Source organism: Drosophila miranda, assembly GCF_003369915.1.
Source record: "Drosophila miranda strain MSH22 chromosome Y unlocalized genomic scaffold, D.miranda_PacBio2.1 Contig_Y3_pilon, whole genome shotgun sequence".
Classification (NCBI taxonomy): Eukaryota; Metazoa; Arthropoda; class Insecta; order Diptera; family Drosophilidae; genus Drosophila; species Drosophila miranda.
The window spans coordinates 5,119,827-5,134,021 of record NW_022881625.1 but is presented as its reverse complement, the minus strand read 5'-3'; the positions used below and the strand labels follow the sequence as shown (position 1 = coordinate 5,134,021).

The 14,195-nt window shown below is 45.0% G+C and overlaps 1 protein-coding gene across 1 annotated transcript in view; it reads left to right on the top strand.

Annotated features, from left to right (window-relative positions):
• Positions 1-14,195, top strand: part of LOC117194392 — a 117,562-nt gene that overhangs the window by 22,147 nt on the left and 81,220 nt on the right. The window lies entirely within an intron of this gene.

The window sequence follows — 14,195 nt, the reverse complement described above, 5'->3', positions numbered from 1 at the left end:
GTCAAACCGATGCTCTCAACCTCCCCCTCCCCCTTCCCCTCGCCCATCATCCTGCTCTGCTAACTTCCGTTCTGTTCTGTCCTTTGTAGTCGCAATGAGAAGCGCATCACTTTGATGGATCCTGTTTCATTGTACGCAACGCCGGACACTCCGCCGGATTCAATGAGAACAACCTGCTCATTGTCTACTGAGCGGCGTTCGTAGTCCGGAGATAGAAACGGTGCAGTGGTAGCCCATCCCACACGCACTCCCTCCCACATGTCAACACATTTCACCTGGAACACATACATAGACACCTACAGCAGCACACTTGAGGGACCTTGACGTGGGGAGAGGGATTCAGTTAGGATCCCGGAGTTTAGGAATATCAAAATCAATTTGGGAAATAAGTTAGAAAGCAAATATTTTCGTACAAAAACCAGCACCACACCACACCACACACACACACCTCAGCGAAGGAACTCAGCCCAGTCCTATCTGGGTTCCGATTGCTCGACATGGGCGCAACACAACCACACCACCAACCCCCAGGGAATACTAGTTGTCTTTCGTTTACCATTGCCTACATATATATCATGCGTGAATTACTAGTTGTTATTGCAAATTGGGTGCGCTTTCCTGCTTCCCCAAATCAGTTGGCCAAATCAGACCGATCTCAAGCTGAAGCGGAACCAATCAGAGCCGAATCGCATCGAACAGGGCCGTGCCAGCGTTTGGTGTTCAAAAAAAGAAACATCGTTTTTCTACTCGTTTCCATTTCGGCTTTTTCAGTTTTTCTAAATTGTTTCTTTTACGCAGTTCAGTTCTAAATTTTGTTTGATAGACTTTAAAAAGAAATATCTCCCAAAAAAAAATTTACAAAATTATGCACAGTTGGTGCGTCTGATTAAGCAACGTGTATTCAACAATTATAGTAGATCAGAGGACTAGTTCTCTTGGGCGTTACGTTTAGGGAACGTAACGCCAGTGCCGATACATTATTTCTAAGCTACCAGTTCTTTCAATGCAATCCAATAATGTTCATCCACACCCGTAGCATACAGACACTCGAACACGTAACCGATAATCACACACCGCACACTCTTTACAAGAAAGTGAATTATTTGCAAGAGGCACAGCGCCAGCCACATTTAAAACAGCCACAGGACACACATGAAAGATAGAACAGATCCTGTGAAAGGTAGAAAGTGAGAGTTTATTAAATTAACCCCAATTGTAATTTGATTAAAAGACACTTGTCCTGTGAGGAGGACAATGAAAGAAACCCCCATACAAACACAAAACATAGGCTTAATATATACATAAATACGATGGGATGTCCAATTATAATACAAAGTTAAGCCCAGTGTGAAAAACCGGGATTAGCCTTACGTCAATCTCCAACACCTAAATTTTCTATCATGTAAAGAGAAATTCATGTGCCCCAAAATCAATACTATGGAAGTATAATAAATTTAAAATGCAATCTGTTCATTCAATAAATTAATTTATTCCACCAAAAGAATGGTGGAGCAATGGAGCTCGTTTCGTTTCCTACCCTCCATCCTTTGCTAATTTCTTGGTGGAAAGAAAATGTCGACTGCCTCCTGCCCCGTGCCTTTATGTGTTCGAGTATTTATGTATGTCATACATGGCCGGGGGTAACGTAAATTTACAACAGAATTGTTTTATGGCCACACTCCATGGGCCCTCCTGGCCACCTTCAGACGGAGCTTGGCGTTTACGCCGTCACCTAAAGTGCCATCAGGAGTTGGACAATTTCAGGCCCTAGACGACAGTTTGGTTCGGTTTCCCATCTTTAAGAGCACTTGGAATTTAATCATTTAAATTTCTGTGAGGATTTCCAAGAAAATAAATTTGAATATCTGCCGCTATAGAGTTTATATTTAAATCCGATTTAATGTAAAAGCGGATTACGCTCTTCCATTTTGAAGGGACTTCGGATAAGCCCTATCTTCGGAGACATCGGGATATGGAAGACCTTTTTGATCTTCAAAAACCAAGCTTCGCGGGGATACAAATATTTCGTTGAATTTTTAATCGCACATTTACGACACAGCTGTTTTTATTTTATCGTAGCGGGGCGGCCAGTGTAAACACTCTTTTGGACTACAATATTGTTTGTCTTGCTGTTGACAGCGGTAAATTAGGCAAATGGAAGGAAAAGTACATTGATAATTAATTAGTAAAATGTCTTGAGCCTTGTCGTTACCTGCAAACAAATCCAAATGCACAGGGATATCGGATCGACTGTCATGCAGACTAAAGTTTCCAACAAACTTAACCTGGAGCTGGAGGTGGAGGTAGGCACGCGGCGCGGATGCTACAGCGCTGGCTGTGGCTGTTGATAAAGGTTATTGGATAATGTCTTGGCGGAACTATCTGCCACGTCTGTCTCTGTCATAAGAAGAAAGTTGTTCCATGGTTAGAGATACACAAAGAGAGAGAAAGAGAGATGCATACGGAAAGTGTGTGAAAGCGTGGAGCAGTGAGAGCGGGTGCGGAAGCCACAGCGTGGATACAGAAGCAGCGGTAAGTACAAATAGCCCAACCAGGGAAGGATCAAAATATTGATGTCTGGAATGGCTTTATTCAAGTGTGAGAGCGTAACTGGGACTCGTGCGAGCAGAGGACCGATCCCACATATGTATCTGTGACATATTCAATGCTCACGCTTGTGTGACTGCGCCCCTGCGAGTCCTTGTCTGCATACATTTGCCGCTCGCACACGTGTGTCCAACATTAAAAGCTTTTCACACTTAATTTGGCGTAAAATTAAATCAGAATTGATTAGAACACTTGAATGACAACAGCCGTGGCCGTGTTGCTGATGTCAATGGCATCAGAGAGAGCCGCATCCTGCCAGCATCCAAGCCCCCAAGCCTCCCAGCTCCCAGCTCCCACTCCACCTCCTGCCAGCAATTCCGCTGGCATTCTAAGCATAAGCATACTTTTTGGTTTCGATTTTCCCCAGCTGACGCACGGCACGGCAAGGCACGGCACGTCGGTGACTTCGGCCACGTTCCTGCCGCTTCTCGGGGCTCCTGCCACTTCCGAAGCCGGGCACTCCCGAGACAGAGCGCACTAATTGCTGCTGGGAACTTCCCTGGGGAGGCTCCCCCCAACCCTGTTTTTCATCGGAAAGTTTATGAAATTCAATTCCCCCAAAAATGGGGAATGGAATGGAAAAAGGCCGGGCATCAATTTTCCTGCATTATCGTTTAATGAGCCGACAATTATGCGAGGCCCCTCTGCTTCGGCACCATGCACGTCTATAGATATTCAATTAAATTGAATTCACAGCCATAACTCTCCGGACGAGTTCATTCCACATGCATTTGGCCAGGGCATAGGGAAAGTCAACTCGATTTACGGCTATTAAGACATGGCTGAATTTCAGACGTGGAATGCAACGCCATGGAGTGCCGAGTCCAGGCAGGATAATTACATTTTAACCGGGTGATTCGAGCGGAGAGTAGAGTCGACAGCAACGTCAACGGTAATGGATAAATGCACATCTTCCGCCGCCCTGGGGGTCCTGGGAGCCGTCCTGGGGCACGGCACATTTAATGGGAAATGAATGGCAATGTTGGAGGTAGAAAATTATGAAAACGTTCCCAGGGGTAAGTTGTACGAAAACCAGCACGAAGTGCCCTCCATAATCTTCCACTTAAAGTTGATAAAAAATGTAAACGACTTTCATTTCGCCCGGGAGCGATACCTCTGACGAGGACTTCAAAGGACAGCTGGAAGACCCAGGACAAACTCGAGGCGAAAGTGAGTAGCTCATTGAATTGGATGGATTGTCATCCCAGTCGGTGACAGCAATCAAATCAATCACACCAGCCTTCACCTGAGTAGAGCAGGCAGGTCAAAGTGCGGCAGCCTTGGAGGATAAAGAATGGACCCCTTTTCTGACATTTGGTGATGTTTTGCGATGCAGCAAGAGGGAATTCCTACACCGATTGGGGCAAAACTTGGGCTAGGTACAGCTGGCAAGGGCGATAGCTTGATCCGATTCATAAATAATATACAGCTAAGAGTACTATACGTTTGGATTCATTGGGAATCCGTGCGTGGTGATGTCTAATGCAATTTGCGTAAATGAAACCCACTCGAAAGCAATTAAATTTCCTGTGGTTGGACCACTCTCCGGCAATGAGATTCGTTGGAGTAATTGCAATCGAGATTCCAAACTAATCTTCAGGTAAAACAATCCATAATGGAGCAGAAGTTTTGTTCGCACTAGGCATTTATCAAGTTTGAAGTTTTAATTTGCTTTCGCCCCAACAAAAACAACTACAGAATACAGAATAACAAAAGTGTCAACACGATTATAATTGAGTTTAATTAAGCCGCAAAGTAAAGCCTCTCAGCACTCTTGTCTGTGGACCGACCAACAGAAATTTAAAATATTTGCGCTAATCCACTTGGCAACGGCCTAACAGAAATGAACACCTGGTGCCAGTCCAGGCCTCTTCAATGGGCCAACTTTCGGTTAAAAGAGGTACGTGCCAAAGGCTTCAAATACTCGTATTTGCTGGGGCCAAAGTACGTACAATAAACTCGAAGCAATCCGAAGAGCAAAGTTGCGATCTGGAAATTTATGGATGGCGAAGGCCAAAATGTTTTGCTGTAGGCCCAGGCCCAGGCTGATCCCATTTGTTGGCCCAGCTCTGAAAATGTCATATGCTCCTCACACCCACAGCTACACCCACACCCTGTGTGGTCTGGGTCTTGGTCTGGGTCTGGGTCTGGCCATTGTCTGTCATTGATGCCAGTTGGTGTCAGTACAGGTTTTCAAAGGATGCTATTCCCGACTTAATTAAGTTGATGCCACCGTGTTGTACGAAATCTCTTCGATGCGCTGCGCTAAAGCTGAAAGTCTCGTTATTTCCTATTTAAAGTCATTACCACGTTATCTGCAGCCTTCAATTGAAGTGGGTTCTCGTTCTCCTGCAACTTCCAGCAGCCACAGTCGCCCAGTCCCCATTTTTCAGTTAACGATTTCACTTCAATTCACAATTTAATTAAGTCTAATGGTAAAATGTTGTCAAGCAATTATCATGCTTATGTAGCTCTTAATTTTCCGTATTTTTCGCGCTCCCCCAATCATGGCAAGGCCATTTTCCTGGCCAGAGGTGTATGTAAATTAAATTTCAAACGAGGCGAAGGCCAAAAAGCGCTGCATACGTGTTGTGTACCCTATTGTGGAGCGAAAAAATTAGTATATACATACATACATATGTATATGTGGAAGTCCAATGCCACAGGTTTTGTATGATAAAAAGCTGAACAATCCAATTTGTATCTCCTCTTCGTTCAGTTACTGTAGCAATCAGGATTTGGTTTTGAATAACTTTATGCAACGCGTAGGAGATTAAAGACTAGATGCAAACTAGCTCCAATCCAATTATTATCTCCTTTTCGATTCCGGGGACTCCCGCTTATGCTGAAAGCAGGATGTGGCAATCACTAGCCAGTCGTTGGAAATTTGATTTAGAAAAAGGAAAAAGGTCGCCGGATGCGTTTTGCAATTGCGTCATGTGCAATAAAATGCAGTTTGAGCAGGGATTTTTTCATTTCCTGACCTGCAACGTCAGATATAAATTCATTGAGCAAGAAGTCAGGAAAAATTCATCACCCACATCCGCTGTTCCCGGCAGTGGAAATGTATTGCTTCTAAAATGTAGTTATGTTTCGCGAGACCTCCTAAAGAATGCTTTAAGAAACCTATCACCTAGCGACGGATTCTTAGAAAACTCTCTCTATAGCTTTTTATACCCGATACTCAAAATGAGTATTGGGGTATATTAGATTTGTGGTGAAAATGGATGTGTGTAACGTCCAGAAGGAATCGTTTCCGACCCCATAAAGTATATATATTCTTGATCAGCATCAATAGCCGAGTCGATTGAGCCCTTTCTGTCTGTCCGTCCGTCCGTCCGTCCGTCCGTCCGTCCGTCCGTCCGTCTGTCCGTCTGTCCGTCTGTCTGTCCCTATTAGCGCCTAGTGCTCAAAGACTATAAGAGCTAGAGCAACGATGTTTTGGATCCAGACTTCTGTGATATGTCACTGCTACAAAAATATTTTAAAACTTCGCCCCGCCCACTTCCGCCCCCACAAAAGACAAAAATCTGTGGCATCCACAATTTTAAAGATACGAGAAAAGCAAAAGCGCAGAATCGTAGAGAATGACCATATCTTTAAGACTGCAGAATCGTATCGTATTATTATTATAGCCAGCATCAAGAAAACAATTTCATTTTTTCTCGCCCTGTCTCTCTCTAACACACACGTAGCATAGGCGGCTTTGCTTAGAGTAAAACATTAGCGTCTAGATCTCAGAGACTATAAAAGCTAGAGCAACCAAATTTGGTATCCACACTCCTAAGATATCGGACCGAGACGAGTTTGTTTCAAAATTTCGCCACACCCCCTTCCGCCCCCGCAAAGAACGAAAATCTTCGGATACTCACAAATCTCTGAGACTATTAACGCTAGAGTAACCAAATTTGGTATCCGCACTCCTGTTAGATTTCACTATAAAACGTATATCTCTTAATTTCGCCCCACCCCCTTCCGCTCCCAAAAAGACGAAAATCTGTGGCATCCTCAATTTTGGAGATACGAGAAAACTAAAAACGCAGAATTATAGATAATGATCATATCTATCAGGTTGCTGAATCTGGATCAGATCAGATAATTTTTATAGCCAAAAGGCACAAATCAATTTGCACTGGTTACGCATCGCCCGACGTCACGCTCAGACTGATTTTCTGTCTCTCGCACACACTCTTTGTCGTGTCGTTCAATATTATTCATGTCATATTAAATGACACGACAAAGAGTGCGTGCGAGAGAGACAGAAAATCAGTCTGAGCGTGACGTCGGGCGCTGCCAAGCCAGTGCAAATTGAATTGTTCCTTTTGGCTATAAAAATTATCTGATCTGGTCCAGATTCAGCAATCTGATAAATATGGTCATTATCTATGATTCTGCGTTTTCAGTTTTCTCAAATGTGCAATATTGTGGATGCAACAGATTTTCGTCCTTTGTGGGGGCGGAAGGGGGGGGGGCGAAATTCTGAGATATACGTTTTATAGTGAGATCTAACAGAAGTGCGGATACCAAATTGGGTTACTCTAGCCTTAATAGTCTCTGAGATTTGTGGATGCCCCAGATTTTCGTCCTTTGCGGGGGCGGAAGGGGGTGTGGCGAAATTTGGACACGAAACGGTCAAGGTCCGATATCACAGGAGTGTGGATACCAAATTTGGTTGCTCTGGCTCTTATAGGTTCTGAGATCCTTGAACTCATATTTTGCAATTGGCAAAACCGACCATGAAACTTGTGTGTTAGTGAGAGACAGAGCGAGAAAGAATGAAATTGTTTTCTTGATTCTGGCTATAATAATTATACGATCTGGTTATACGATATAGTCATACTCTACCATTCTGCGTTTTTGTTTTATCGTATCTTTAAAAATGTGGATGCCACAGATTTTCGTCCTTTGTGGGGGCGGAAGTGGGCGGGGCGAAGTTTTGAAATATTTTTGTAGCAGTGACATATCACAGAAGTCTGGATCCAAAACATCGTTGCTCTAGCTCTTATAGTCTTTGAGCACTAGGCGCTGAAGGGGACGGACGGACGGACGGACTGACGGACGGACGGACGGACAGACGGACAGACAGACAGGGCTCAATCGACTCGGCTATTGATGCTGATCAAGAATATATATACTTTATGGGGTCGGAAACGATTCCTTCTGGACGTTACACACATCCACTTTTACCACAAATCTAATATACCCCAATACTCATTTTGAGTATCGGGTATAATAATGATCATATCTATCAGATTGCTGAATCTGAATCAGATCAGGTAATTTTTATAGCCAAAAGGAACAAATAAATTTGCACTGGCTACGCAGCCCCCGACGTCACGCTCAGACTGATTTTCTGTCTCTCTCGCACGCACTCTTTTTCGTGTCGTTCAATATAAGCGGCGTCTGCCGGAGGAGAGCCATACTGACTTAGTATCGGGTATAACTGTAGAGTTGCGGTGTCCGCTGCAACTCACAACGTTCCCCCTCGTTTCCTTTTGTTTTGAATAAACAGCCGGTGTTTTCCTAAATAAACTTTAATTAACTTCCTAACCAGCCAACAATCTGGAAACCTATTCTATCCCGCGAGTGCATGCCTTTTGCTTTGTGTTACAACATTATTTAACTTTTTATTTTTCGGCGTCGGCTTGTCGTGTGTGTGTTGTTGCAGTGAGTGAGTACGCATTACATTGCATTGCAGTCCGCTCTCGTCTGGTAGCTTTTGTTGTGTTATCACTCTCTCCCTATCACCTAAACTTAAATAACTGTTCTTTCTCTCTCGCTCTCGTAACTTTCTGTTCAGTAGCTCTCTCTCTCTCATTAGCTGCTGCTGCAACTGTTCTCCTCTCCTCCTATTAGCGTTTGTCTGGCACACAGGTTTGATAGCCATTTGTTATACCCGATACTCAAAATGAGTATCTTTCTCGCTCTGTCTCTCTCTAACACACAGGTTTCATAGTCGGTTTTGCCAGTTGCAAAATATGAGGTCAAGGATCTCAGAACCTATAAGAGCCAGAGCAACCAAATTTGGTATCCACACTCCTGTGATATCGGACCTTGACCGTTTCGTGTCCAAATTTCGCCACCCCCCCTTCCGCCCCCGCAAAGGACGAAAATCTGGGGCATCCACAAATCTCAGAGACTATTAAGGCTAGAGTAACCAAATTTGGTACACACACTTCTGTTAGATCTCACTACAAATTTTATATCTCAGAATTTTGCCATACCCCCTTCCGCCCCCACAAAAGACGAAAATCTGTTGCATCCACAATATTGCACATTCGAGAAACCTAAAAACGCAGAATCATAGATAATGACCATATCTATCAGATTGCTGAATCTGGATCAGATCGGATCATTTTTGTAGCCAAAAGGAACAAATCAATTTGCAGTGGCTACGCAGCCCCCGACGTCACGCTCAGACTGATTTTCTGTCTCTCTCGCACGCACTTTTTGTCGTGTCGTTTAATATTAGCGGCGTCTGCCGGAGGAGAGCCATACTGACTTAGTATCGGGTATAACCGTAGAGTTGCGGTCTCCGCAGCAACTCACAACGTTCCCCCTCGTTTTAAAATATTATTTGATTCTAATTTTGTTCAAATTTCTTATTATGGAGTTTTCTGTTGTATGTGCCAAAAAATCATGCAATAAGCAGATCACCCACGATCAGACGATTATCCCCTGCTGGCTTTGCGACAGCGTAGTGCACGAAAAATGTGCTGGATTTTCTGGCCTTGTGAGTGATGCCATTTCAAAACGTAATGGTTTGCACTACAGTTGCGAGGCATGCCGTGCGGTGGAGAAAGACATGGTGGCTTTCATGAGGCAGACGCGGAAGGGCTTTAAGGTGCTGACCGTTGGCTTTAAAAAGCAATACGATCGGCTCCTAGCCATGGAGTCTCAATTTGGCAGTCTGCAACTGCTGAATGAGTCTCCGTGGCGTAAAAAGGTCACTCCGTGGGATCTGCAAGTGCCAACCGTCACTCAGCCGTGCGCCGCCGAAAAACTGACTCCGACCACTCCAAGGGTGCAGCAGTTGATCTCGTTTGCCACTCCAAGGGCAACGACAGCTGCTGGCGATGCAGATTCGGTAGCCGAATTCATCGCCTCGGAGAATGTGCAGCCAAGTACGTCTGCAGCGTCCGTGTCCGTGGTGTCCGCAAGTTCGCTAGTTGTCCCGTCCATCCCGATCCCACCAGTAAATAGACCTTCCGGACCTCAGGATATTGCCACCACAGGTACTAGGCCTGTGGTGCCCAAACCACCAAAACGACAAGTTTTTCTCTCACGGCTGGCCCCTAGCCTCGTTTAAGATAAGCATCTCCCCAACTCAATTTGACACCATTGGCTCCGCCAAATTTTGGCCGGAGCATTTGGTTGTGAAGGAGTTTAAGGCTAAGAAGAAGAATAGGCCCCCCATATCCCTTCCAAATCTTTCCAGTGTGCCACCCTCAACCTCAACTTACTCTTCCACAACTTCCCGTACTGCTTCCACCTTTCCAAAAAACTAACTTCTCTTTTAGTAACCTATCAGAATGTAAGAGGCTTGCGTAGTAAGCTCAGCATTCTTTTCCGGGATAGTGTTGCATTTGCTTCCCACGTTATTGTGTTTACTGAAAACTGGTTAAAGCCGGACGTTCTTTGTTCCGAGGTTTTGGCAGGTCGGTACACAACTTTTAGAAAGGACCGTTCGTCTCGACGTGCAGGGGGGGTTCTAATTGCAGTGGGCTCTTACTTCACGTCGGAACAATTCACAGTCCTAGTTCAACAGGAACTGGAATTCCTGTGTGTAAAACTGATTCTTCCCGCTTTCGATATATTTATTACTTGCTCGTATATCCCACCTTCTTCGGATATTTCAATTTATGAGCAGCACTTGTCCGCTTTAACCGCTGTTTCTCCTCGCTATCTGATAAAGATCGTATGATAGTTATTGGTGACTTCAACTTGCCAGGAACTGTTTGGTCTTCGGTAAACGAGTCTAGTATCCTAGTGCCCATGTCACGACATGACTTTGCTGACGGCTTGCTTGACCTGTCCCTGTCTCAAGTCAACCATGTGAAAAATTCCTTGGGTCGATTGCTTGATCTGTGCTTTGTATCGGATCCGACCATAGTGTTGTTAACCCGAGCCCTTCCGCTCACTATACCTGAAGACGCCTACCACCCTACTTTCGAGGTGTCGCTAGATATAGGACCAACTGTATTGGATCGGTCGAGTAGGCTATCCGAACGTGTCCGCTGCTTTCGTAAAGCCGAGTTTGCGAAGCTTAATAACCTCATTAGGGATTTTGATTGGTCCGCTTTGTACTTGTGCACTGATGTCATAAAAGGCACAAACATTTTTTAGAATGCTCTCTGCAAATTTTTCGATTCTTGTGTCCCGCTTTCTTGTCCGACTAGAAAACCCCCTTGGTTTACCAAAGAGTTATCCAGTCTAAAAAACTTAAAATCAAGAGTTCATAAAAAATTTCAAGAAGTGGGTTCTCCTACTTCTTACTCTCGCTATTTAATAGCTCGGACAAACTTTTCAGTTCTTAATGCTCAATGCTATAAGAACTACCTATCTCGATGCAGGATACGTTTTTCTCAGGACCCTAAACAGTTTTACTGCTTCGTAAACAGAAAGCGTAGAACGTCCGCACACCCATCCTCATTTTGTAATACGTCGGCAAATAATGATCAGGCAATTGCCGATCTTTTTGCCCAATTTTTCCAAACCACCTATTCTGAGGAAAGCTACTCTGGTCATCCGTACCCATACGGTTTACCGAGGTCGAACGGCATTTTCAGTCCCTTGTTAAATGAATGTTCCCTACTTCATGATCTTCGACTAGTTAAGCCGGTGTTTTCACCGGGTCCAGACGGGGTTCCAGGTTGTGTACTCAGGTACTGCGCCGAGGCTCTGTGTGGACCTTTGCTTAAACTATTCACCCTGTCCATTGATTCTTCTTGCTTCCCCCCTCTCCATAAAAAAGGTAGCAAGTCTGATGCAAAAAAATTATAGAGGTATAGCAAAGTTATCCGCTATTCCTAAAATGTTTGAGAAGGTTTTAACTCCGCACTTGCAACATCTCTGCAAGTCACTTATATCTCCAACTCAGCATGGATTTATAAGGCGGCGATCTACCACCACGAACTTGTTAGAGTTTACCTTTTTCATTATTAAAGGCTTTCAAGGTAACTTACAGACGGATGTTATTTACACCGACTTTAGTACAGCATTCGACTCTGTAACCATTCCCTTTTAGCGCAAAAACTTGACCTTTTAGGGTTTCCGCCCAACCTCCTGAGATGGATTTCTAGCTATCTTTGTTCCAGGTCTCAAAGAGTCCTCTTCAAAAACTCCCTCTCTTTACCAGTAAAGGTTTCTTGGGGAGTACCACAGGGCAGCCATCTAGGCCCCTTACTCTTCACACTCATTATTTATGACTTGCCTTCAGTATTAACATACTCTCGAGTACTTATGTATGCGGATGATGTTAAACTCTGTGTCCAGTACAAGGACATCTCATTTCATTCTCGCTTGCAATCCGATCTCAATAACTTTCAGTCATGGTGTTGTGCAAACTTGTTACACCTTAATGCTTCGAAATGCAAAGTTATGACATTTCATCGTTCTAGCCCTTCGTTGGCTCCCTATACCCTATTTGGTGGTTCTCTTGAGAGAATTACCCTGGTGGATGATCTGGGTGTTATGTTGGACCCCAAGTTAAAGTTTTCCGAACACATTTCTACCATGGTAAATAAGGCCATGGGCGAGCTTGGGTTTATAAAGAGGTGGTCAAAGGAATTTGAAGACCCCTATATAACAAAGACTCTCTATACCTCGCTTGTTCGTCCGATCTTAGAATACGGCTCCTGTGTATGGTGCCCTCAGTACAAAGTACACCAGGACCGTATAGAATCAGTACAGAAAAACTTTTTACTCTTTGCTCTGCGGGGCCTTAACTGGGATGCGGGTGTAAGACTCCCATCTTACTCTAGTAGACTACTATTAGTAAACCTCCCATCCTTAGTTAACCGTAGAAAAATGCTTGGTGTGATATTTATGCACAACTTGATTAGGGGTGACATAGACAGCCCTGATCTGTTGAGCCGCATAAACTTCACGATTCCTATTAGACTGACTAGAAATTTTATACCGTTGTTCCTTCCACTTTGTAGATCGAATTATTCCTTGCATGAACCGTTTAGGGTCTTATGCTCGGATTATAATTCCCTCTACCATATTATATCCACCACTAATTCTCTTCCTCTTATTAAATTATTAATCCTTACACACCTTTCTATTAATTAGTAACTGTAGTGGTATTTGTACTTTGATTGCATGCTTAGTTTCTTAGTAAGTTTAGTACTAATTTTCCTCGAATGTTAGTCTAATAGCTATCTTTCTTGCATGTTCGCGTTTGGTTCGGCTACGCACCGCGCGTCATGCGGCAGCGCCCCTCGGTCGGCTGGGTGGGAGGAGGGCTGCGTTTTGCCTGGGATCCGCGCGTAACAGCCTTCTGCTGGTGTCACACGGGCCACTTGACGGTGCAGTAACTGCATCGCCTCTTGAAAGATGCAGTCATTGCATGTCAACGTCCACACAATTGCATGCTTAGTTTCTTAGTAAGTTTAGTGCTAATTTTCCTCGAATGTTAGTCTAATAGCTATCTTTCTTGCATGTTCGCGTTCGGTTCGCCTACGCACCGTTCGTCATGCGGCTGCGCCCCTCGGTCGGTTGGGCGGGAGGAGGGCTGCGTTTTGCCTGGGATCCGCGCGTAACAGCCTTCTGCTGGTTTCACACGGGCCACTTGACTGTGCAGTAACTGCATCGCCTCTTGAAAGATGCAGTCATTGCATGTCAACGTCCAAGAATATACAGGTACATATATGCTACGAATACACTATACATATAGCCATATAGTGTGCGGGGAAGCGGGCTCTTGTGGTACTGCTGTATGATGATTTTATGGTACTCACGTTCTGGACGAGGCCATTGATGCGGTTCCCATCTGCATCAGCAGCTCCTGGCTCCTGTGATGCGAGCTGCCCCTGTTCTAGTTCCTGCGCTTCCAGCGGTTTCAGTTTCAGCACCAGCAGCAGCCCTTTCTCGTCCCCTTCCCCGTCCAGTGGCCGTTGCCGCTGACGCTGCCGATGCCAATGCCGCTTCCGTTGGCTTTAATGATAAGACCGCGTTAGAATGCGGCAAGACAGCAGCAGATGTGGGCGATGACAAGGAATTGGCGGCTGGATGCTGGTAGGGATTGGTGTATCTGGAGTTGGAGGTAGGCAGGGGAGAGGTTGGCGGTGTGGGTTGTTGTGGAACTGAGGGGCCCGTTCCGTTGCGTAAACGGGCCAAGGCACTCCTTAAACCCTCCGTATTGTCTTTGTCGGGGCCCCATCCAAATGAAATGCATCCGCACAGCACTCTCCCAGCCTCCGCCTCGGCCTCACTTCAGCTGCCCTGCCACGTTCGACTCTCAGGTGTGTTTGCCTCTTGGATGGAACTCGACTCGTTCGTGCAAATGTAGAAAATGGTTACGGCTAGCCTCAAAGTTTTGGACTCATCTCTGGAAACCCCAGCCACAAGTGCAGCGGTCTGGG